This window comes from Electrophorus electricus, chromosome 17, assembly GCF_041902795.1.
Source record: "Electrophorus electricus isolate QZ-2024a chromosome 17, ASM4190279v1, whole genome shotgun sequence".
Classification (NCBI taxonomy): Eukaryota; Metazoa; Chordata; class Actinopteri; order Gymnotiformes; family Gymnotidae; genus Electrophorus; species Electrophorus electricus.
Genome location: NC_137513.1, coordinates 2,494,200 through 2,516,523, shown reverse-complemented (window position 1 = coordinate 2,516,523; position 22,324 = coordinate 2,494,200). Strand labels below are relative to the sequence as shown.

Sequence of the window (22,324 nt, the reverse complement as noted above, 5' to 3'; positions counted from 1 at the left end):
TTATTTTCTTATTACACATTGTTTACATTAGCTAGCTAATGGCCAACAAGCTAACTAACTCAGTAGGGACATCTGTTGCATGCAGTCAAATGAAAGGAAGACATTGTGTGCCTTCCAAGTCAGTGTTCTTTCCAAATTAAAAGTCCTCAAGGACTGTTAGGTGTACACTGTCCAATTCTGTTCCTAGAATGTACTAACTAGCAGAACACAGTTCTGCCAACCAGGAAACATCCATTTGACTGCTAGAGTGAGTGACGTGCACTCAGGGTACCCAAGACACCATCTTACTATTCGCTTTTGGTAGCATTTATATAAGTACAGAAGAATCATGTAACTACTGAACAGTACGACGACAACCCCCCCATCTGGTGGGCTTATCCATGCAGCTCCAGTTATAAACCCTGGCACACTTTAAAGGCACTGGGGGTGTAGAGCGTGTGTGTATTTAGTGAGTGCTGTAGAAATGTTATCAGCTGATTGGCTTCATTCAACTTAAATTACATCCAAAGTGTCTTACACTTCTCTTCTGAAGAGTGATCACAATACATGTCATAGGAAGTGCAACCTTATGACTGATGTCTTCACTGTCTTTGTATCTTTTTAAAATTGCGTACATATTTTTCATTTTGGCACAGCACTTTGGACCAACTGCAGTTGTAGAAACATGTTGCATAAATAAAGCGTTACTTCCAGAGGTTACGTTGCTCTCAGTTCCCATTTGGAAGAAATGAACTAGATTTTCATCATTTCAGATTAATTACATTTACAATAAATAGATTCAATTGAATCAAATTTCTCACCCATAATATTTCAAAAATAACAATTCAAAGTTTGATTTTCTCTTTCCTTTTTGCTTCCATATGTCCCTAATGCAGACAGGCAGATAATATAATCCCACCAGTCAAATTATAGAATCCCATCACTCAGATAAAATAATCCCATCCCATTCCTTTCACCTGAAAGCCTCTCACTGTGAAGGGAATGGTTAGGAAAGGCATGACACACTTAGAAAGACGAGGGGAGCTGGAACACAGCACTAACATAACTAGAGCCAAGAGAGCTGAACACATCAGCCGCGGAGTGTGGTTGGGATGAAGACGTGTGGGATTGGCTGGGAAGGGGAGAGAGCGAGCAGCCTGCAGGATGGCAGCTCGCTGCAGCCCAGTGGGGAAACATGGGGGAGTGGCGCTCATCCGCCGGACGTCCGTGCCACTGGGTCCGGCGGCCGCGGAGGGGCCCGGCCCAGGGCTGGCAGACTGGACGCGCACACAATGGCTAGCCGAGGCTTTGACGACGCCTGCTCCAGCCTCCCCCACCCCAGACCGGCTGCCCGGCTGCCTCACCATGACACCGCATTCAGCCGGACGGAGCGGACGGAGCGGACGGAGCGGACAAAGGCAAGTTCGGAGCAAAAGCAGGAGAAAAGAAGAAAAGGAAAACGTGAACGAGTGGGAGAGCGATGGAGAAGAAAAAGAGGATGAATGAAAATGAGAGCGGCGGGCGGGCGGGGGGGGGGGGGGGCGACTGTGCTCACCTTTTGTCCTGTTTCAGTTTGGTTTTTGTCTGATTAATTTCGCATTTTCCTCCTTATTTCTTTCACAGTAATCCATGAAGTTTGCATGATGGAGAAAGAGTGCACATACGAGAGAGAGAGAGAGAGCGAGCGAGCGCAGGTACCTTTAAACAGCTTCCCCGGTTGGGTTGCTCAGTTTTGGACAGTACACTCCTCCCATGACGCTGCTCGGTCAGGTCTGGACTCGCTGTGCCGTCAGAGGGAGACTTGTTTGCAGCCTCGGCCGGGGCTTTCTGTTGCTTCTGCTGGGCTTTATGAATCCCTCCTGCCTCTGTATACAACTGCAGCATGAGGACTTTCTAACACCCCCTCCATCTCTCCCCCCCCCCCACACCCTGCACTTACAAGTGAAAGAGTAAGTATACCGACTACGTGAGTGGGTGAATGAGCATGTGGAGGAGGTGCGTGTGCATGAGTGTGTGTTCATGTGTGTATTTCACGCTTTCCAACTCATTAATAAGTGTATGCATACTCATATAGTCTATTTCCTGACATTCAAATACTTCCTTCTTGTTATAACTCTGTGTGTGTGTGTGTGTGTGAGTGTGTGTGTGAGTGTGAGTGTGAGTGTGTGTGTGTGTGTGTGTGTGAGTGTGTGTGAGTGTGTGTGTGTGAGAGAGTGTGTGTGTGAGTGTGTGTGTGTGTGTGAGAGAGAGAGAGTGTAAGTATGCATGTCACACTACCCGATATAAAAAAGCAGACCATTCGGTTTGTACAGAACCTCGTAGAGCCTTCCTCACCCACATTATTTCAACGTACAAATATGTGTGCGAGTCACTGGAGTGTTACTAGTGCCTTAGTGCGAGTCACTAGCATGTTCAGCGCCTGTCGCTTGCCTCTGCATGCCAGCAGAGAGGATAAAGTGACAGCTGCCCTCCTCTAACGGCGGAGGTGGAAGAGGAAGCCAAGAGGATGTGTACGGTACAATGCCAGTCAGGACCGGAGGGGGGAAATCAACACAATGACTACAAAAAACAATGCACTACAGAGCTGGTACGCAGGCAAACTAGCTCAGTTACTAAACTCAGTTACTAAGCCAAAAAGTCTTCTATTGTTAAAGAAAGAAAAAAACAGCACAACTGCATCTTAAGTATAATACTTTTGTTACGCAAATGACGGTCATTTAAGAATAATGGATGAATATCTATAATGAGAATTGGTGGCTTGGCCTGCAGCACCAACAAACTGGATTTTTTTTTTCCTCTGTGTGTGTCTGCCATCACAGACTGGATGCAAGTCCTGCAATTTGTAAGTGCATTAAACCCAACTGTAATGGAAGGGAAAATGTTCTATTTCTAAATGTGGAGGAGCAGTAACGACTGAGATGCACATTCCCACGTGAACAGCACGACTCCAGCGCTCACGTGTACTAGACATTTTATTGATACTTCCCTCTGCAGCTGTCTGGCTGGCAAACGGTGATGTACTTCTGATTTAGATCAGCTACATGGCACTCACACACACAGTCTAGTACTGTCACAGTGGTCCTGTACACATCATTAATTCATCGCCCCAGTCAACTCATTGCTTTCAAATGTCAGTTTACACACACACACACACACACACACACACACAGACAGACACACACACACACACACAGACACACACACAGACACACACACACACACATGCATGCACACACACAAAGTCCTTACACCCAACGTGCCTTCATGTAATATCAGTTTGTGGTCCATAAAATCTTACAAAAGGCAAATTTACAAAACCCTTCCTGCTCCCCCAACCACTGCCCCCACGCCACCCCACCCTCACCTTCCTGCCCCCGCGCCACCCCACCCTCACCTTCCTGCCTCCACGCCACGCCACCCTCACCTTCCTGCCCCCGCCCCACGCCACCCTCACCTTCCTGCCCCCGCGCCACCCCACCCTCACCTTCCTGCCTCCACGCCACCCCACCCTCACCTTCCTGCCCCCACCCCACGCCACCCTCACCTTCCTGCCCGCACGCCACCCCACCCTCATCTTCCTGCCCCCACGCCACCCCACCCTCACCTTCCTGCCCCAACCCCACCCCACCCTCACCTCCCTGCCCCCACGCCACTCACAGACAGAAAAAGTCACGAGCAAAAGAACGCTAATTAAAATAATCTATGTATTAAAGATAATTTACCTCAAGTTTGGGGCAAACAGTCACTTTGCAAAAGTAATTCTCTGTGCCGTGTTTTGCTCTGGGCATCACACTCGTAACTCTGCACATGTTCCGACACATATGATGACAGAGAGAAGAACTGTGAGTTTTCTGTCATCCTGAGTCAATGACCTGCAACCCTCATCTCGTCATGCCAGCCAGCCAGCCAGACGCTGAAAAAACCTCTTTCTTTTTTTTTGAATTAACACATACTAAGCTGGCATTGTCTTGAGTCAAATGTTTCACCACCAAACCAGGGAACCACCCTAATCACAAGCATTATAACAAAATCAGAGTTCAAGAGGCCTGTATGACTAGGCATGGCATGGAGGAGTGCCGAATGCCTGTCAGGAAGCCAGGGAACCGCTGTTTTTATCGCCGTCCTTGGCTAATGGTGTCGAAATAACTGCAGCAATTAGCATGACAACAATAACTTGCCAGGGCAGCGTGAGCAGAGAGGCTGGACCATAATGCTGGGGCAATTACCAAGACCTCTGTGACTGCTATCCCCAAGTGCTGTTGGGAGTGGAACTGCGTTAGGTCGTGGAGTTTTCCCCCTGCAGTGGGCAGAATAACAAGGCTGACAACGTGGCAGGCTGGATGTCCTCGGAGCACCTCCCCATGTCTCTGTGCACAAGCCCTCATCACACGTGATGGCCTCTGCTGGACACACACATGCGAACCTCCACTGTTCAGCACACACAAAGTAACTGAGATGCACACAAATGCAGAAAACCGCAGACCCACAGAGTCATACCCGCAATGAGAGCTTCCTTGTTCTTTCACTTCTGTGCGTTTTAATTAAACGGGCTTGCAAAAAAGACTGCTGCGTGTGCATAGGCGTGAATGTATGTATATTACATTTCTATGCATGCATCCGTGTGTCAGTGTGTGCTGACACTATTGTCAAATACACTCTCAACCTCAATGGTGAATAGTTCACTTGCCTGTTTGGGCTGGTCAATTTATGGATATGCACAGCACCTAAATTAAAAGCGTACTCAAACCTCTCTGGCAGGTGAGCAGACCCTGTGATCACTTAAGTTTGTTTTAGAACAGTAAAAAAAAACCTGAAATTGAAGCTATTCATCTCATTTCAAAAGTAATGGAGTCTAGAGGGCCAAGCTCCACTGTAGTAGGGGAACCAGGAGTACACTGCCGTGGTGGACATGTTTGGATTTCTTCCTGTACATATTCCCCTCTCTCCCTGTCTTTCTCAGTTGCACTCTCATCTCTAGCTTATGGTACTCAATGGACAGCTATTTGAAATGAGCTATCTTCAATTTCACATCCCTGACAGTCAGAACAGTGGAGAATGAAATGTGCTCTGTGAAAGCTTTGACCAAGTTACTGCTCTCAGCTCTCAAGAGAGTCATCCTGCTTTCCAATAAAAGGAAAAAAAAACCTGCTTCAAAATGTTGGGGTATATATATATATATATATATATATATATATATATATATATATATATCATAACTCTCCTCATCACCATCCTCTTCAGTTAGGCTCTCTTTATACAGGCAGTGACGTGACAGAGCAGCCTTTCTCTGTTCTGCTGCAGGGTCCATAGCGACACCGTTAACCGTGGCAGGCTCGCTGCACACCTGCTTTCCTGCGTTAATCTCTGGCTGACAGACGACTGCGGCAGAATTGCCCCACGTAAGCGCTCCCTGTCGCCCGAGAGAGACGGAGAGTTGGTGCAGTCTCCCCTGCTAGGACAGTTCTTTTTCTGCTCTGGAGCATTTAACAGGCACGTCCTTCCCGTAGCACGTGCCCAGATCTGGACCGGTGCCGTATTTAAGGACGGAGCGAGGCAGGCGGAGCTCAAAACAAAACAGGCCTGAAGGAGCTCAGTGGACACCAGGCGGCTGCCGATTTTGCCGAGCCTCCGCCGAGCTTCCGCCGAGCCTCCGCCGCACCGGAGCCCACCCCCTGTGTCCTTGGTGGTCAGAGCACATCCGCATGCACCTGTCCCCACTTAAGGGCTGGGAGATGAGCTCGGTGGTGCACGAGGAAATCCGATCCGGAAAAAAGGGGAGGGGGGTCTCTCAGATCTGAGGTCGCAGCCCTGGCCTCGGTAAATACCAGCCTGTTGATTCAGCTTACAGAGCTCATCAGTCAGCGGCAGGGGGCCACGGTTCATCCCACGCTCGCAACATGCCTCTCCAGCACAGCGCTGACCGCCTTGCAACTCCACCAGTGCACTGCGCCAAATTCAGACCGTAACCATGGCCAGGGACGTGGGAACAATTCCCAGACCTGGCATCTAAGGCTCCCTCAAAGGCAGCTTGGAGTGAGGAGCTAAAACCAACATCCAGTGGAGAGGAGACGTATAAACTCGGCCAGTGATTTACTGTCCTCACGCTGAACCACGCCGTCCCAGGTCCCCCCCGGCATGTAAACCCGGCTACCCACAGCATGTCATAAAACACCTGGCACAATTTCTCGCAGCCCCAGACAGGCGAGCACGGTGCAGAGGAGAGAGGAGGAGAGCACCAGGCATGTGCATGGCCCAGCGGCTAAAAGCGCTGGCCCACATTCCTCTCACTTATCTGGGGCGGTTGAGCAGAAAGTCATTTGGCAAGCAGGGCCCTGAGAGAGATACACGGGGGGGGGGGGGGGGGGGGGGGGACAGGTTGGCACATGAAAGGTACCAGAACCAAAATAATTACCTGTCACACTAGTGATAGAATGAGCAGTCATTGTTGCCAGTTAAATAAAATAGCCTGGTAAAGATGAATGAGACTCTCTCACTCTCTCTCTCTCTTTGTTTCTCTACGCTGCTTCACTCGTACTGTCTGATGCCGTCAGACTGCTTGCACTGGAAGATAATGAGAGAAACACCGAACCCTGCCGTGACTTGGACCGACAGCTACAGACCTTAGGACAGATCAATGTATACCCACTAGACGATGCATTCCAGCAGTAGCGCATGCCTTAAAACAGGACAGGTTCATACTCTCCAAATGCACTTCCTGTATGTCTGAGCACACTATTGTTTTCTCGAAGCGTAGCGTGGAGCCGGGGCAGGCAGAGTGTGCGGAGCGGAGCCGTGTGTTCTCTCTCTCGAGCCGCGCTGGGGTAACGCTGAGGTGCGGCGCGGGCTGGTGTTGAGGGGAGCCGGCCTCTGGGAGGGTTGCCATCATTCCTCAAATCCCACCGAGACACATTCAGCCATCACGCCCCGTGACAAAACAAACAAGATCTGTGGTGATTGGAGCATGGCCAAGATTTGTGAGCCAGGGGGGGAAAAAGAATAAATAAATCTTCCTCCATCAGACCCCATCACGCGCCCCAGAAGCTGTTAGTGCTTTGAGTGCTGTGCACCCCCTACCAGCCTTGTGCAGCACACAGGCAAATTAAATTACAGTCTCAAATGGAACAGCCACGCTACTCTGGCCCATCGCACTGCATAAGGAGAGAGGAGGGAGACTCTGCTGAACCATACTATACTTGTCTTCTTGTCATAGACACCTTATGTGCTGCTATATAATGACTTCCATATTTATCCCATGGGTGCAGGCCAGTTGGTGCAACCTGGCAGTCACATTCTCTCCAGACAGAGAAGAGAGCTATTAAGAACCTGTCAAGTGTGTCATATCTGTCTACGAATCTGAAGAGTGTAAGTGAGAGATAATTCTTTGGGGGGGGTCCCTCTTAGTCATGCTCGCAATTGAGTGCTTTATGTCTATTTTTGCTCAGAAATAGAGTTGGGTAAAGGACAAAATTAGACTTCAGTAAAACAGTTCACGAAACACTGGGCAAGTGATAACAGATGCATTGCCTCAAAATGATCTGTGTTGCGTTCACATTTGGCACTGCAAAATCTTTTTGAATTTCAAAGGTTCTTGATTCCAGAGAGGTCAACACGCTAACATCCCTTAACCAGCACAGTGCAGTGTACAGTGATACCATTTTGCTACTTTGGTTCTAGACTTAAGTATATTTGCACATATTTGCAGTAGCTGAAATCACAGCCCTTTTATTCCTGCACAATCAACAAGTCACAGAAAGATCAAAAGTATCTCAAATATTAGAGCATGAAAGTCTGAATGTACCAATGTACATTCTATGTAACAACATTCAAAACACTTGACATTTGAATTGTTCTTTAATCTCTATCCTAAATCAGTTCCTCCGCAAATCAGAAAGCCACACAGACCTGCGGTTTTAATCAGTTTATCTGTGCTAGGATAACACTACTAACCCATTACATTAAGGGATCTCTGGCATGCTTTAAGGCTGGAAGATGATATCTGAGGAGGGATTTCCCACAACATTCCAGTGCTCTGGAGGTGACGATTAACAAGATATAAACAGCATTCAGTCTTCTGTCCCACCGGCCAAAGGTTTGGCCCAAGTTTGGAAATTATTTCTTAATCGCTTCATTTTTCAAAAACTTTCCAAAAAAACCCGACAGCTTCCCATGCTGCAGATGGAAAGGAGAGGACCTGGACAGTTGGGACAACCCCGAAGAGAGGAAGAAGACAGAAGACGGATACACGGTGCTTGCCTGGGAAAATCTGCTTTAGCTCAAGGTAAAGGGAAAAGCATCCCGTGTGCCAGACACCATTCCCGTCTTCATACAACTACTCGCCGGGTGGGGAATTCCACTGTTAACCTTCACTTATAATTAATGCTGTACTGCCTCAGAGCAAAGGCATAATAACATGTGCATGTGCTGTGCAGTTATGACACACTTCCTCTAGTTTGGCCACAATTATCAGCCAGTGTGGGACAGACCTAAACACACTGCTGTGTTTTTGTAAACCGTGTCCGTGACAGCTGGAAGAAGTTGCAACAGCCTGAACTATTGACATACCTTTCCAAATGCACACATGGACCTCGAATGTATAGATGACCACAGAAAATGAAAAGCAGTGGGTTAAGGTCAGAAAACGCACATGGCTTTGAAAACGCAAGGTTCTCCGCCATTTTCTCACTCTGAACTGCGACTCTCCTCGTGCTGCAAAGAGGAGCGTGAGGGAGTCAAACTGAGGGAATGACCAAGTTCCGAGGTAATTAAATTAAAGCATTGAAATGTGGGCAGTGAAAAACAGAGTGACGCTATGTGGTCGACGAGGGCGTACAGAAGAGGCCTAGGAGGTAGGCATTGACCGCTGACGGAGGAATGGGCCTGCATTAAGATGAAAGGGGGCCCGAGCAATGCTTCATTTGGCTGGTCCCTCAGGAGGGCATGGAATGCCACCGTGGGCATCTCACATTTATCCAACATCAGCAGCTGCTTCCACTCCCCTTCACCCCTCCTCTCCTGTCCGCTCCGCTCGTCTCCCCTCCCTGCTGGGACATTCAGAAGATTTTAATTTCACTTCTGGCTTCGGTGCTGCAGACCCGGCTCCAGCCACACAAAGGCCCGGGTTTCAAGTTGAACGTGAGAACCACCTCATCTCCTGACCCCCATCTACATATGAATAGCCATGAGAAGAAAAAAACCCCAGAAAGAGAGATGTGTGCAAATGAGAGAATGATGGAACACGGAGCAAAGTGTGCCCACGACCATGTTCTAATCTCACACAGGATTTCTCAATTCTGACTGAAATTTTAGCCGTTTAAAATCGAAAATGTTGGGAAATTATTAAGCACATTGCTGTGCTTGACATTTAGCTGCATTCCCAATGCATTTCAACTGACTAATGCTAACAGCTTTCATTTCTTTGTCACAGAGCAGCTAACAGTATTAACGTGCTGCACAAAATTTCAGACAGAAAAACATAAAAGACAAAAATAACTTTAGAAGCCGTCTTGAAGAGAAATGAATACCTCCGTTCACGAACAAAATTCAGAAGCAGTTTACGAGATAGCTTGAATTTGGTCTTACCACTCTCGCTGCGTGACACCGGGCGAGGTGCAAATGTTGCTCGGAACAAAGCGTAGTCATTTGGACATAAGCTCCAGCCGTGTCCTGAGGGGCCCTGCCCCTCGAACGGGATCCAGCCTGCTGTTTGGTCTGAAGCTCATCTTCACATTAGGTCATTTATTGCCTGGCTCGGTGTCTAACCCGTGGGCAGCCCCCAGACTGACCCCATTTATCGGGGGTCGACGTGCAGGGCTGGCTGGCCTGTTGCTGGGGGGGGGTCGGGGAAGAGGGAATGGACACAGTTGCACTGACCTGAGTCTTCTCTTGACACAGGCTCAAAAGGGACCCCCGGTCACGTCGCTTGGTTCCAGCTGTGCACAGAGAGACAATGCTCGTCATCCATGTCAAACACAGGGCACAGCTCATGTGACAAATCGACCTGGCAGTCACATAAAACTGGAATGATGCAAACAAGGAACAAACAAACAAACCAAAAAAAGCATCCTGGCACGCTGGTTTGAGTTTGTTCTCTACAGGATGAACAGTGGGTCACATTTATTAATAAACAACAGGTTTATTGCTAGCATCCACACTGATGGTCCAGAAGCTACACTGAGCTTTTTTGTACGCCAGAGGGTACAGTCCCGTAATCAGAGACAACGGACAACCGAAACTCTCTCAGGCAAAGGGGTGAACAAGCACAAAGGACAGGCAGATATACTGTATGATTTTTATCTCCGCTACTGTAATAGGACGTAGCACAAAAAGCTGCATCCATCCCCACTCTGTCATGCCATTACTGGCCCTGGCTCCCATTACCCTCTCCTCTGTCTCGTTTGGGCCAGACCGGAATTACAGCTGGGTTTACTTGCTTACACTGCGGTGATGAATGTGTGATGTTATCAGATGCTGAGAGAGAAGAGAATGGCTCTTACAGGCATGGAACATCACTGTAAAGGACCAAGAAGAAGCAAGTATCATGGTATATGCCTGCGGTAATCACTCTGAAAACGGCCATCTGTGACAGTAGCACGGATAAGCGCTGCACACTCCAGGGGAACCAGACGGACCATAATTCAAAGATTTAAGGATCCTTCGTCCTGTTCCATATCTTTTCTCGCTCTCTGTGTGCACTGGACTGAAGAGTCAGCGTTGGGAGTATGGCTCAGAGAGAGTCCTCCTCTGCCATTATTGCCCCGCACAGCATTTATCATTCCCATAAATCACCTCCAGCAGTGTTACCCCATAAAGAGGCAACCTGCGAATATCAGCCACTCTCTGCACCCCACCAAGAGACAGCAAGGATAACTACAGGCACTATTACACAGACTAATAGCGATTCCATCCATTTGTCTGAGCTGAAGCCCGGCGGGAACCCGAGTCAGCAGTAATTACTGCGGGTCCCATCAACTTTAACTGATCATCAAAATATAATTGAAAGACATCTAACTGCCCACTGAGCTCCATCCGTGAAAAGGCACTGAAACACCAGCAAGGTGAAACTTAATTAGATCTAATGCTTTGCAAGATGCTTCTTTAAATAAAAGATATACCAAGGACCAAGTACCCCACCTTGCATCTGTAAGGTTATTAAGTTCTTTAAAATTTCACCACCAACAGGTCTAATTTTAAAAAATAGGCTAATTAAAATAATTGAAAAGCAAGTGTGAAAATGAATATGAGTAAAAAAACTGTGTAAGTAGTCATTCGATCTAATTTCTACAGATGTCTCTGAGAATCCAGGAGTTGTTAGGTTGCAGAAGTACAAGGAGCAATGCCACTGTCCCAAGGGGTTGCTGTCTTGCAAAGCCAAGGTAAGAAATGACATCATATGTATCTGACTGCTGCTTCTCAGCTTCCCATAGACACAGCTTCCCATGCACACAAACAGAACAATAGCACAACTCCCCCTTACAGTGAGGTTTGTTGACTTTTTTCTTAACTTGTGCTTTGCCATTTTTATGCTTAGCTTTCAAATCCTTCTGTGGAACAGGTGGGAGCAGAGAGAGAACAAAGAGGTCTAAACTAATATTGGTTTTCAGCATGTGTGAGAACGGAAGCTCGTCCTGGGGCCTAGTACCAGCCGTGTTCCTTACAATAGGAAAATGCTGCCTTCCTAACAGGGCTCCGTGCCCTCACATTGTATGCTTTTAGCGGCAAGCTTGCAACAACTGAACTCAGTCACTCCATATTCAAAACACGGGGCTGATTTCAGAGAGATAACTGTGTACAACATTGACGTTGGTTTGCTAGACCAAACACAAGGCCTGACCAACCTCACACAGTTTCGCACAAATCACTATTTTATTTTCGAGACCCCAGAGGCTTCCTCAGTTCAGTGACAAATCAAAGGACAGTGCAAAATCTTGCAAATCCTAAACTTATAAAAATATATTGAACCTATTAAAAAAAACACACACACAAACAAAGAAAAAAAATCAAATACCCACTGAATATGTTAACAGATTAATTGGAATTGTTCATATACTGCTGAAGCGCAATCTCAGATGTCCAGGAGGTACTATCTCCGTGAGATCATGTCAGAGGGACTAGGCTCCAATGGGGATGCTGACCGGAGATCTAACTCGTTGGTACTCTCTGCGTTTGCCTCATTGGAGCAGGGCAAAATCATGGAGCTACGAGATTAATGTGTCCAATCCAACTATTGTGGAACCTGATTTTTTATTCAGCAGAGGCCAATAGCAATTATTTGGAGGGTCTGAATGCTCCTTGCTTTTGGGACACAATGTGAAAATGTGTTTGTCTTTGACACTGTGACAGGGCCGCCTGAGGGACACGTACTGCGTGATGTATGCTCCGCCAACAGGGGGTAGGGCCTGTGGTGCTAAGGCACAGGAAACCGACCTCCCCAAACCCCTCGTGTCTATTATCTATTCAGTCGTGGGCTGAGAATATGCAGGGAGCTTCTATACATTACTGTACTTCTGAAACGTACCATGCAGCTGGTTAGTGAGGCTCTCTCATGCCTCAATAGACAGACTCAGTAATTCAACACTGAGCTGTTGAACTGGGAAATTCAATGGGACTTTTGCAGTTCTCACACCTTCCACAGACACTAGCCATCAAGACATACATGAGACACTACCAGAAAACCATCAAACCAATCAGATGAGCATAGATCAACGTTGTAAGTTAATAGATATTTTCAAACTTTCACTATGATATTATTTAGGACAATAAATCATTAGAGGCGTGTGTGTCTGTTGTCTCTCCCAATATTAAAACATGAGAGCAGAAGGGAGTGTAAGACATGCTTGACATGTTGTACTGACCAGACAAACTGCAGTTCAGTATAATGGAAACCAGTTTATATGTTGAATCACTGCTGGAGAAAACGGCAGCCAATCAAAGTCAAGCAGACTGAGGACACACAACAAAACACTTAACGAGAACATAAATCCTCACAGTGGTGTTGCACACTGTGGTCACCATGATGACATCAGATCCAACCCATGATTCCAAAACTCCAAAAACACAGCTGGTAAGAGGCCCTTGGACAAAGCTTAGGCCAAGTGTGGGCATTTGGGGTCAAAACTGCTCTTTATAAGGTACATCTTAAGGAGTCAGCATGGTGACCAATGGTTTAATATTTAACATTTTGATAACTTGCAACCCCAGGAAATGCAGCTAGCTGGGCAAACTCTAACATATAAGACACTGTACATCAGTCTTTGATATTTGTCATGGGGTATGATCTTTAGGATAAATCCATGCCTTCAAATCCACTGTGGGATTCTATATGTTAGATCTGGTTTTAGATCTGCCCAATAGCAGACAAGAAAAGACAGCATCCACCCCAGGTCATCCAACAGTGAGACCTGAGACTCAGGTTTTGATCTCTCACTATTGTAATTCAAACTACAACACTTCCTATAAAGAGTGCAGATGTGGACTTCATCTCTACTTCATCTACTGAGTAATGGGAACGTAACTAGAATAGTCCCATATTGTTTTATGGGTCATCTAAGGTCTCAGTGAGCGTTGCAAGTTCAGGTCACTGTACAGAGCCAGTTCTTTCAGAGAGACAGGCTCCAAATGATCCACTGGCCATGAGACTGACATGAAAACATAAATTTCTCCAAAAGATTACCTTTAATAAAAGGTCCTTCAGAGGTGCAAGCAATATACCTCTCAATTAGTAGTAGGAGACAGTTTTATATATATATATATATATATATATATATATATATATATATAGATATAGAGAGAGAGAGAGAGAGAGAGAGAGAGAGAGAGAGATAGAGTGAGAATGTAACATGACATATCGAACTGACATCATTAATATATACAGACAATATGATGCATGACAGTGTAATTGTTAAAACAGAAAGGCTATGTATTCTATGTATCTTCAATCTGATGAAAATATTATAGGTACTGAGACCTCATATCTCATTTTCATAAAGATTATTTGTCTGTAAAAGTAATTGTCTGTAAAATAAACCACCATGAACATTAATTGCACCAAAACAACAACAACAACAACAACAACAACAGATATGGGAACTATTTTATCATGAACTTTAGGATTCTGCCTTTTTTGCTTCGCCCACATGGCTGAGGTCGAGACTGATCTTTACTGCAGTTTTCTCTCCATCACAGAGAGACTCTTCCTCTTATAGCAGCATTCAGAAATAAACACATATGGCACAGAGCTACAGCACAGCTGGAGGACTTGGGTGAAATACAGAATCCCGTCTCAGTGCAAGTGTTCCCAGCACGTCCACATGTCCACCCGTCTCATTACCCAACTCCAACCCATTAACCCTCTCACCAGCATGTCAACAACAGTATAAAATCCTTATAAAGCTCATGTGTCAGGTGAAATGCTGAAAAGAGCAGCAAGTCAATGGTTCTTTTCCCCCTAAGCCCCCTTCGCAAAATACTGACCAAAACTGCCGACTACGGGTGTGCTCCCTCTCCTTCTTCCTCAAATTTCACACCTTCTGGTCTGAAGTTTCTCTCTCCGGAGTCTCTGAGGCAGAAGCAGTGTGGGGGGTGGGGGTGGGGGTGCCTCCTCACATATTTTGTTTTGTTTTCCTTCTTTTCATTTTTTTGTCCCTTTTTTTCAAGATAAATCCACTAAGCCCCCCCCCCCTCCTCCTCCTCCTCCCCCCCGCCCTTGCCAGCAGGATGTAGGAGAGACGAGGACAACGAGAGAATGCGAGACAAAAAAGAAAGCAGAACTTCAGCTCTCTCCAGTTCAGATTCAGGGGCTGGGAGCCCAACGAGCCACAGCAAGCATATGCTCTAAAGCGAAAGACACACTTTCTTATACGCACATGACTTCCTACTCCAGCCTCTGGTCCCCACCTCCTCCAGACCCACACACACACACACCTCCCCCACTTCAGTCGAAAAGGAATCAAAAACGCAGCTCAGACTAAAGTCCAGCCTCTGTAAGGAGAAAGTGCTCACCAGATCGATAATATTCAACTGCCTAAGGCAAGCAAGTCAACACATACTGCTCCTCTCTTAGAAGCGCGCGTAACCCTACACAACCCATCAGGAGTCGCTGAAGACACGACGAAAAACAGTGGGAATGAGAAGGAGTTTCAGGTTGGCTCTGATTATTATTATCAAAAGTGTGATTATTATTACAAGAACATAACGGATGTCAAAATGCTGTTCTTTATGGGCTATTTCTCAGTGCACAAGCCGTAATAATGCATCACATAACAGCAAATAATGACAGAAAACATAGGGATATCTTTTTGATATATCAAATCAATTATTGAGCATTGACTTCATTATTTACCATTACTTTTTATGTGGAATACAGAAATACACAATATTAAATCACCATAATGAATTTGATCTACACTTTAATACATAATACCATTCTTTTATGTCTGTGATTGTGTATTTCTGTGTGTGTGTGTGTGTGTGTGTGTGTGTGTGTGTATGAGTACACACCTGTGTTGCAGCCTGCTCTGCATTCTGTCCTAAACCTGTGAGCCCCTGTCTGGACTCCACAGATAAGCGCCTTGTCTTGGCCTACACATGGTTCTATTTGCCATTTGACTGATCTTCCAGATGAGACTTCAGCTTGCCAAGTATAGTGTTACAAACCACTGCAGCTTACATACAAGCTATAATAATAATAATAATAATAATAATAATTATATATATATATATATATATATATATATATATATATATATATATATATTGTGTGTGTGTGTGTGTGTGTGTGTGTGTTCACACTTGCACAGACATACACAACCACAAAGACACTCAGCACTGTCCTCATACAAATTCACAGCCATGGTCCGACATCCCATATTCCCCAGACCTCTCGCCCGAACACAGCCTGGGTTAGTAAGGCCTGCCGGCAAACAAATGTGAATCTACAAATGTAATTAAACAAAAGAGTGAGAGCTTTTATTGAGCAGCAACCACACTATTACTCTGGGCTGTGTGGGAACAGGCTTGGTCGTGTTCGTCCTGAGAGGAACAAGTCGCGATAGTTGCTCTTCCCAAGGGCTGTAACATGTATGTAATCATGCGCCATGGGGCTTAGTGTTTCCCCACTTCACACTGATGCACTAGCCAGGGCTGCTTTGTCTGAAATGATGTTTTGACAGGCCTCATACACACTGGGGAATGCATTCAGGACCCCTCACTCTTCCATATTAACAGAGTTGTTGTGCACCATGTGGAGGTCCGCTACGCCAGCATGCAAAAACCAAACATTGCTGGTTTATTTAAGCCACAGTAGAAGCAGATCTTAAGAAAATCATGCTATTAATAGTCTATTGTGATGGAGTTTAATGGAATCAATAGCAGTATATCTTGTTTATAACTTCATTTACGACATGGAGAACTCTTCCATGTTAAAGATAAGTTAATAGTTGGGCAAGCATGCAAGATGTCTAATCTTCTTAATTTGGTTTCTTTCTTGTCCTCTCTGGAATTATTTTATTTAAATTCTCTATGTAATAAAATTATAGGAAATTATATAGTTTCTCAAACAGGAATGTACATTAAACTGCATCATATAAGATATAAACATTGTACTGTAACATTGCAACATTGCAATATGTAATATTGTACCAGTCAATCCAGTGCATCCACTTATATTTTCAGCCATTCTCTGCATATTACATTTTTGGGGGGAAAAACACTCATTACAGTGGAAACCTTTGGGCCATGTTTATTGGAATTTCAAAATGAGAGGATTAAGGTAGCTCACAGTAGCAGTGTTGACAATTGATGATGGTTTTACACGTTCCAACTTCATATTATTCAGTTTAACATTCTTAAGGACATATTCTAGTTCTTATAAAACATTCACACAAAATTTTGTGAGATACAACGTTACATTACATACAGTAATACCACCCTTAATTACAACCACCTGCACCAGATAATAGTGATAAAAAGTTACAGTACAAACAATTATGGAAAATATGGAACAAATCTCCCTCCTTGTGTTATAATCAAGACTGCATTTATGCTGTTAAAATGCCAGTTCCTATACCACAGATCCAAACAACCTAACCTAATTAAATCAAAGTAAAAAATAAGAAGAAAAAAACCAAAACATTTTTAATTCAAGAGCAAAGTCAATAACATTAGGTTTTGGAATTTTCATAAAACCATCACAAAGTGCTTACATCAAATTATGTTGTAATAATAGCAAAAACAAATTAACATTGCAATTTACAGAAACAGCTGGTAAATAGGTTTTCAAACCAAATTGAAAAAAAATAATTGTATGAATTGCTGTTAGGAAAGTCTGTGAGGAAACTCATTCCAGAACCACAGGGCAGCCACACAAAACGGCTGGTTCTCCAAAAAGGTTAATGTAGCTCCACGCAACTGAAGTTGAGAAGCGCTACTGAATTAGAGACTGTGGGTAGAGGTTGCAAAGAATACAAAAGGTCCACCCTAGTATTCGGAAGTTTAATAAAAACAAGAATTTTAAAAGCATTTAGGGAACTGTTAGGAAACTACTGCAATAATGAAAGAGAAAGGAGTGTGCTAACCTTGCCTTTTCACTCCCATAAAGCCATAGCAGCAGTTTTTAAGGAAGTTCTTAAACAGTGCAGGACAAAACTTAGGAAATATGAAAAGAATTCCAATAAACAAATTCTCACTCAGAGGAATGAGTAGAGTTTTATCCATGCTGTGATGTCGTTCGTGTATGTTATGGCACAAATATTTGTTTCTGTCTGAATATATAGCTGTGTAGTTAGTATAGTAGTGGAAATCAATGTTATAATGCCTAATCACTACGCCAAGAGGTCAACAGGATGCAAAAGGGCCACAAGCTGACCTGTGTTGCGCAATAAATCATTCCGTGTCATGTGACCTAAACTCTACAAGAGACCTGTCACAAAATAATAGGGCTGTAATAGCACTGTCCACCAAGATTTGCTTTACACACCTACAGCAAATATTTTGTCGTCTTGGACTGAGCGCAACCACTCAGCTTTTTTCTTTTCTGTGTAATAGGGCTAAAACCACTTGTATTGTTTCCTGCATTAGTAGCTCAAATGTAAACCATCAAGACAAGCAAGAAAAATGCACATTATATAACTGAGCCAAGCTGTATAAAAACAGCCTTTAAAAGGATGCACTGTAAAACCGCCAGTGCAATGACTTCTGAGATGGAACGTAAGCTGGTGTAATTAGGGAGGACAGGAAGTTTGGGAGAAATTTTACATTTACTTTACTTAGTTGTGTCACTTCATTAACAACATCATATCCAATGACACTACGTTGTAGTTGGGAAGTCCAAATATTTGGGAGTACTTACCAGTTAACATTACTGGATCCACAGAGGTGAACACTTTAGCTTCAAAAAGTGAAAGCCTGAACTGCATGCATTTGCAATGTTTTAAGCCAGCAGACAGAACTAATTAGCGAAATTTCCCGGGTGAGGCAACATACTTTCTGAAGCTGAACTTTCACAGGAGTTTAGTGCCACAGAAGGTTCATATTTATATCACAGAGCTGGTACGTACAACCAGTGCACCGAGCAGAACGATGTGCACTGTTGTGAACATGGAGCGTACCGTGAATTAGCACAACAAGGCCAGTACAAGAAATCTCAGGAAAGCCGACATGCAAAATAGAAGAGCTACAAAGCAAAAGAACAGTGGCTTGGCCTTTCAGAAGTGGTGACAGCTCCATAACATACGGGGATTCAAGAGTGACGCAGAGTTGGCCGTTTTCTTGCTGAACAGCTAAGATATTTTTGCCTGGCTCTCATTATTGTGATCATCAACATACAAGTTATTACCTGCTGAGGCTGTTTTAAATTTCAAAGCCCAACATGTTGTTTTGGAGTAGATTGCTAAAGTTACAGTGCTTTCTCCTACCTACACTTAGCAACAGTGCAACTGACCACCCACTCTCAAGTTTACTTAGATAAACGTAAATATTGCACCACAGTATTCCTTGACTGTGACGGGCATGATGTTAGATGTAGAAAATAAAGATTTTATTTTCATAACACTTCAATGAGACTGAGGACACTGTGGAAGAAGCAGCAGACATTTGCATGCTCGGCATGTCATTCACCAAGTCTTGACTAAATTCTACCCGAATATCCCTTGAATGTATCTGCACTTGCAATCATCAGATTAATTAACTACAAAATGTTCCTCTACAATTTGCAATAGCATATTTCCACCAGAAAGGTCCAATTAGTCAAATCAAGTGCTTCTCAGAAGGGTTGACCCAAAACAAGTAATCATCTGACCCTCATCTGAGAGTGTTAATTGAGGCCATGAAGGTATGTCCACATTAGGTAGACACTAGCAACATTATCACTCAGCAGAGATATGCACTAAATGAAGAGGGAAGAAATGAGGACCAGGCATGGAAAGAAGCTTCATCCTGGTATAGGACATCTAGGTTATCATGGTGACATATCTGGCACACATTCAAAGCAGCAATATCAATAGTGCACAAGCTTCATTTGTATCGTTGCTTGGTTTCCAATAGAAAGATTATGTCCAGATTCATATAAACTTAATGGTAATGAAACAGTGAGTTGTTACTTTACAAAAAAAAAAGGGATTTAAAATGTCACATTTACTGACCAAAGGAGACCTGGAAATCCTCCTTCAGCTTTACTTCATGCTGTGCTTGTTGCATTTTGGATTTTCTAGTGATGACTAGTAAAGTCACATTGAAAATGGGGTGTTAAATCTCTGTGGTTGTAGCAAAGTCTACTTTAAAAGTCTACTTCACTTAATGGGGTTCTGTAGTTCCCCATCCATGTCAACTGGACACTATGCATCGTGCTGTACCGAAACTCACACTCACACACACACAAAACAAAACCGACAATAAAATTTTGCAATTTATGAAACAACACATCATGATGCTCTATCCCACTTTAACTTTAGCAGCATGTATCCAAGTACGAAATCAAACAACTGAGCAGTGTTTATTATGAGGAGACAATTTGGAATAAATATTAGGCCAACAATCAACACGAACAGCGTCGAGTATCTTTTCACTAATTTAGTCAGCTTTCAGTAAAAAAACAGATTGCAGTAAACACCCAAAGTTGATTAATGTGACAGCCACTCTGCATGTTGAGGTCTTAGAATTATTTTTGCTGAACGACTTTTTCAGGGAAACCGTCTGCATTTAATCCAGGTTGTACAATGAGGACGTCGGTCCTCATGAGGAATGTGTTGTTTCAGCCTGCCCCGTCCCTCACTGACCTTAGTCTGTCAGTCCACAGCTACTAATTACTGAAGCCATCGTCACTGTATACGTCGCCCAGTGACGTCCCCACAATACACATCTCCTGGTTCTTTGCATTGTTAACACAGAATGTGTACAGTATATGATTATGACACTAAAAATGTACTCAAGGTAATTGCTCGGGACATTTTACAACATGCACACACACACAAACACACACAAACACACACATTATATATATATAAAAGCTTAAACATTGAATTATTGCTGTGGATCATTATCAGCATGTAGGGCCTGCAGTATCACTGTATCTGTGACCAGTACTTTTTTTTTTATTTTTTTTTTTTACCAATACTGAAAGGGAGCTGTACAGATGATACTAGTGCATTCTCAGCGCTATTCAAAACCCCAAAGGAGTATGGGAAACTCCCTATGTCCCCAGGTCTCATCTGAACAGAATGGGCCTAAGAGCACGCTGAAGATTGCATCCATTCAGAAAAATAACAAAGGCTGTTAGGTTAATACCGAAAACTTCATCCTGAAAATATTGATACACATTTTAGAAACACAATGAGCTTAGCTCTCCACCATAAATAGACCACTTAGCTAAATGTTTTGACAGTAACCTCCACTGAACACAGCTCACTTTGGCCAGGGTTTAAACGACTGCAGCCAATGGGTCTTGCCTCATCTGTGCATCTGCCCAAAAGGTCAAAGGCCTTAGGAGACAAAGGTTGACGAGAGCACTTGCACTGAAATGAAGGTGGCATGATGACTGCACAAGAACAAAACAACCTATAGAGGTGAAGAGGGGGAAGGGGGCTTGTCAACAAGGTGACCAAAATAAAAGCACTAAACTCAAGACACTTCAAAGCCTAAATATAAAGCCTATTAAAAGCCTTAAGAGACTCCAGCATGAGAGCAGCCTGTGCCCTTAGCGCCCCTGACGATTAGCCACTTTTAATGGCTACTCCAGGCGGACAAACAGCCTGCATTGTCCGCACACACGAACTACAAGCAGTTCAAAGGTGGAGAATTTACTGCCGTACCCGTGTCAGGCCTCGCTACAGCACACCCGTGTGGTCTATTAAACAGCAGCAGCATTCAGTGACCCAAAACTCAGCAAAACCAACAATGCGTGTCTAATGTCAGGCGTTGAGACAAAGTTTATTCCAGCGCTTATAGATCTTTATGCAAAATGAAGAATAATTTGGATGCTAATGTATGTGTTTGCCATTCATCACATTCAAATTAATCAAACCAATCAAATTAATTAATCAGAGGAGGAAATGTTTAATATGAATGACCTACATTTTTTTTTTTTTTTAAAGCAGATGATGTCTGGACATTTTGCTCCAAGCCCTTAACCTATTAGCATATAGCTCAGTTTAGACTATGTCCATAACTGATTGTATAAAAAAAGTACTTAAGTGCATTTACAGCATATATTTATATTAAAATATATCTGTCTAGTGCCTGCCATTTGGACAAAAAACACCTGACTCGAGACGCACTCCATGCGTTGACACCACGCGAGCAGAGTACATGACAATAGTTGTGGGTGTGTAAGTTACAGCTGACCATAAAATGTATAGCAGCCAATTACACGCAGCTACAGCGCAGCTAATAAAGTTGTCACTCAGCGTAGAGGCCTGGCTGAGTCCAGCAAGAAGCAATACTGTCATCTTTTTACATGCAGATTATATTCATAAATCCTGATAACTCAAATGTTACCTTCACATCTTCGCGTTTACCATAGCCATGACAAACTAACGATACTTTGGTAAGTCCAGGGTGAGCCAGGAGACAGCGTGGAAAACACAGTAATAAACAGGGCAACGATAAAGTGAATGAAGTTGACTAAAGATATTACCACTTACAGTTACATTCTATAAGTACAGAGACCTTATACCTCATGATACTTCTATGCGTTTTAAAACAAAGACGACTTGGGACGCGCGCGCGGGCGCGCGCACACACACACACACACACACACACACACACACACACACACACACACACGCACACACTTCTTGAATACCACAGTTCAAAGAAGCTGCCTGTCACATATACTCACCAACACAAAATCTGAAAA

At 44.1% G+C, this 22,324-nt stretch overlaps 2 long non-coding RNA genes across 2 annotated transcripts in view; one reads left to right on the top strand and one right to left on the bottom strand.

Moving 5' to 3' along the window:
- The window catches only part of LOC145651805 (uncharacterized), a 59,159-nt gene extending 44,452 nt beyond the window's left edge, over positions 1-14,707 (bottom strand). The window contains exons 1-2 of the long non-coding RNA XR_014117814.1: positions 14,449-14,707; positions 9,559-9,908 (exon numbers count right to left, since the gene is read on the bottom strand). This is a non-coding gene — a long non-coding RNA (uncharacterized LOC145651805). The remainder of the gene's footprint in view (positions 1-9,558; positions 9,909-14,448) is intronic.
- Positions 960-14,791, top strand: LOC145651804 (uncharacterized). Its single transcript, XR_014117813.1, has 4 exons — positions 960-1,397; positions 1,603-1,928; positions 11,263-11,351; positions 14,691-14,791. It is a non-coding gene; the product is annotated as an uncharacterized LOC145651804 (long non-coding RNA).
- The last annotated feature ends 7,533 nt before the right edge of the window (positions 14,792-22,324 follow it).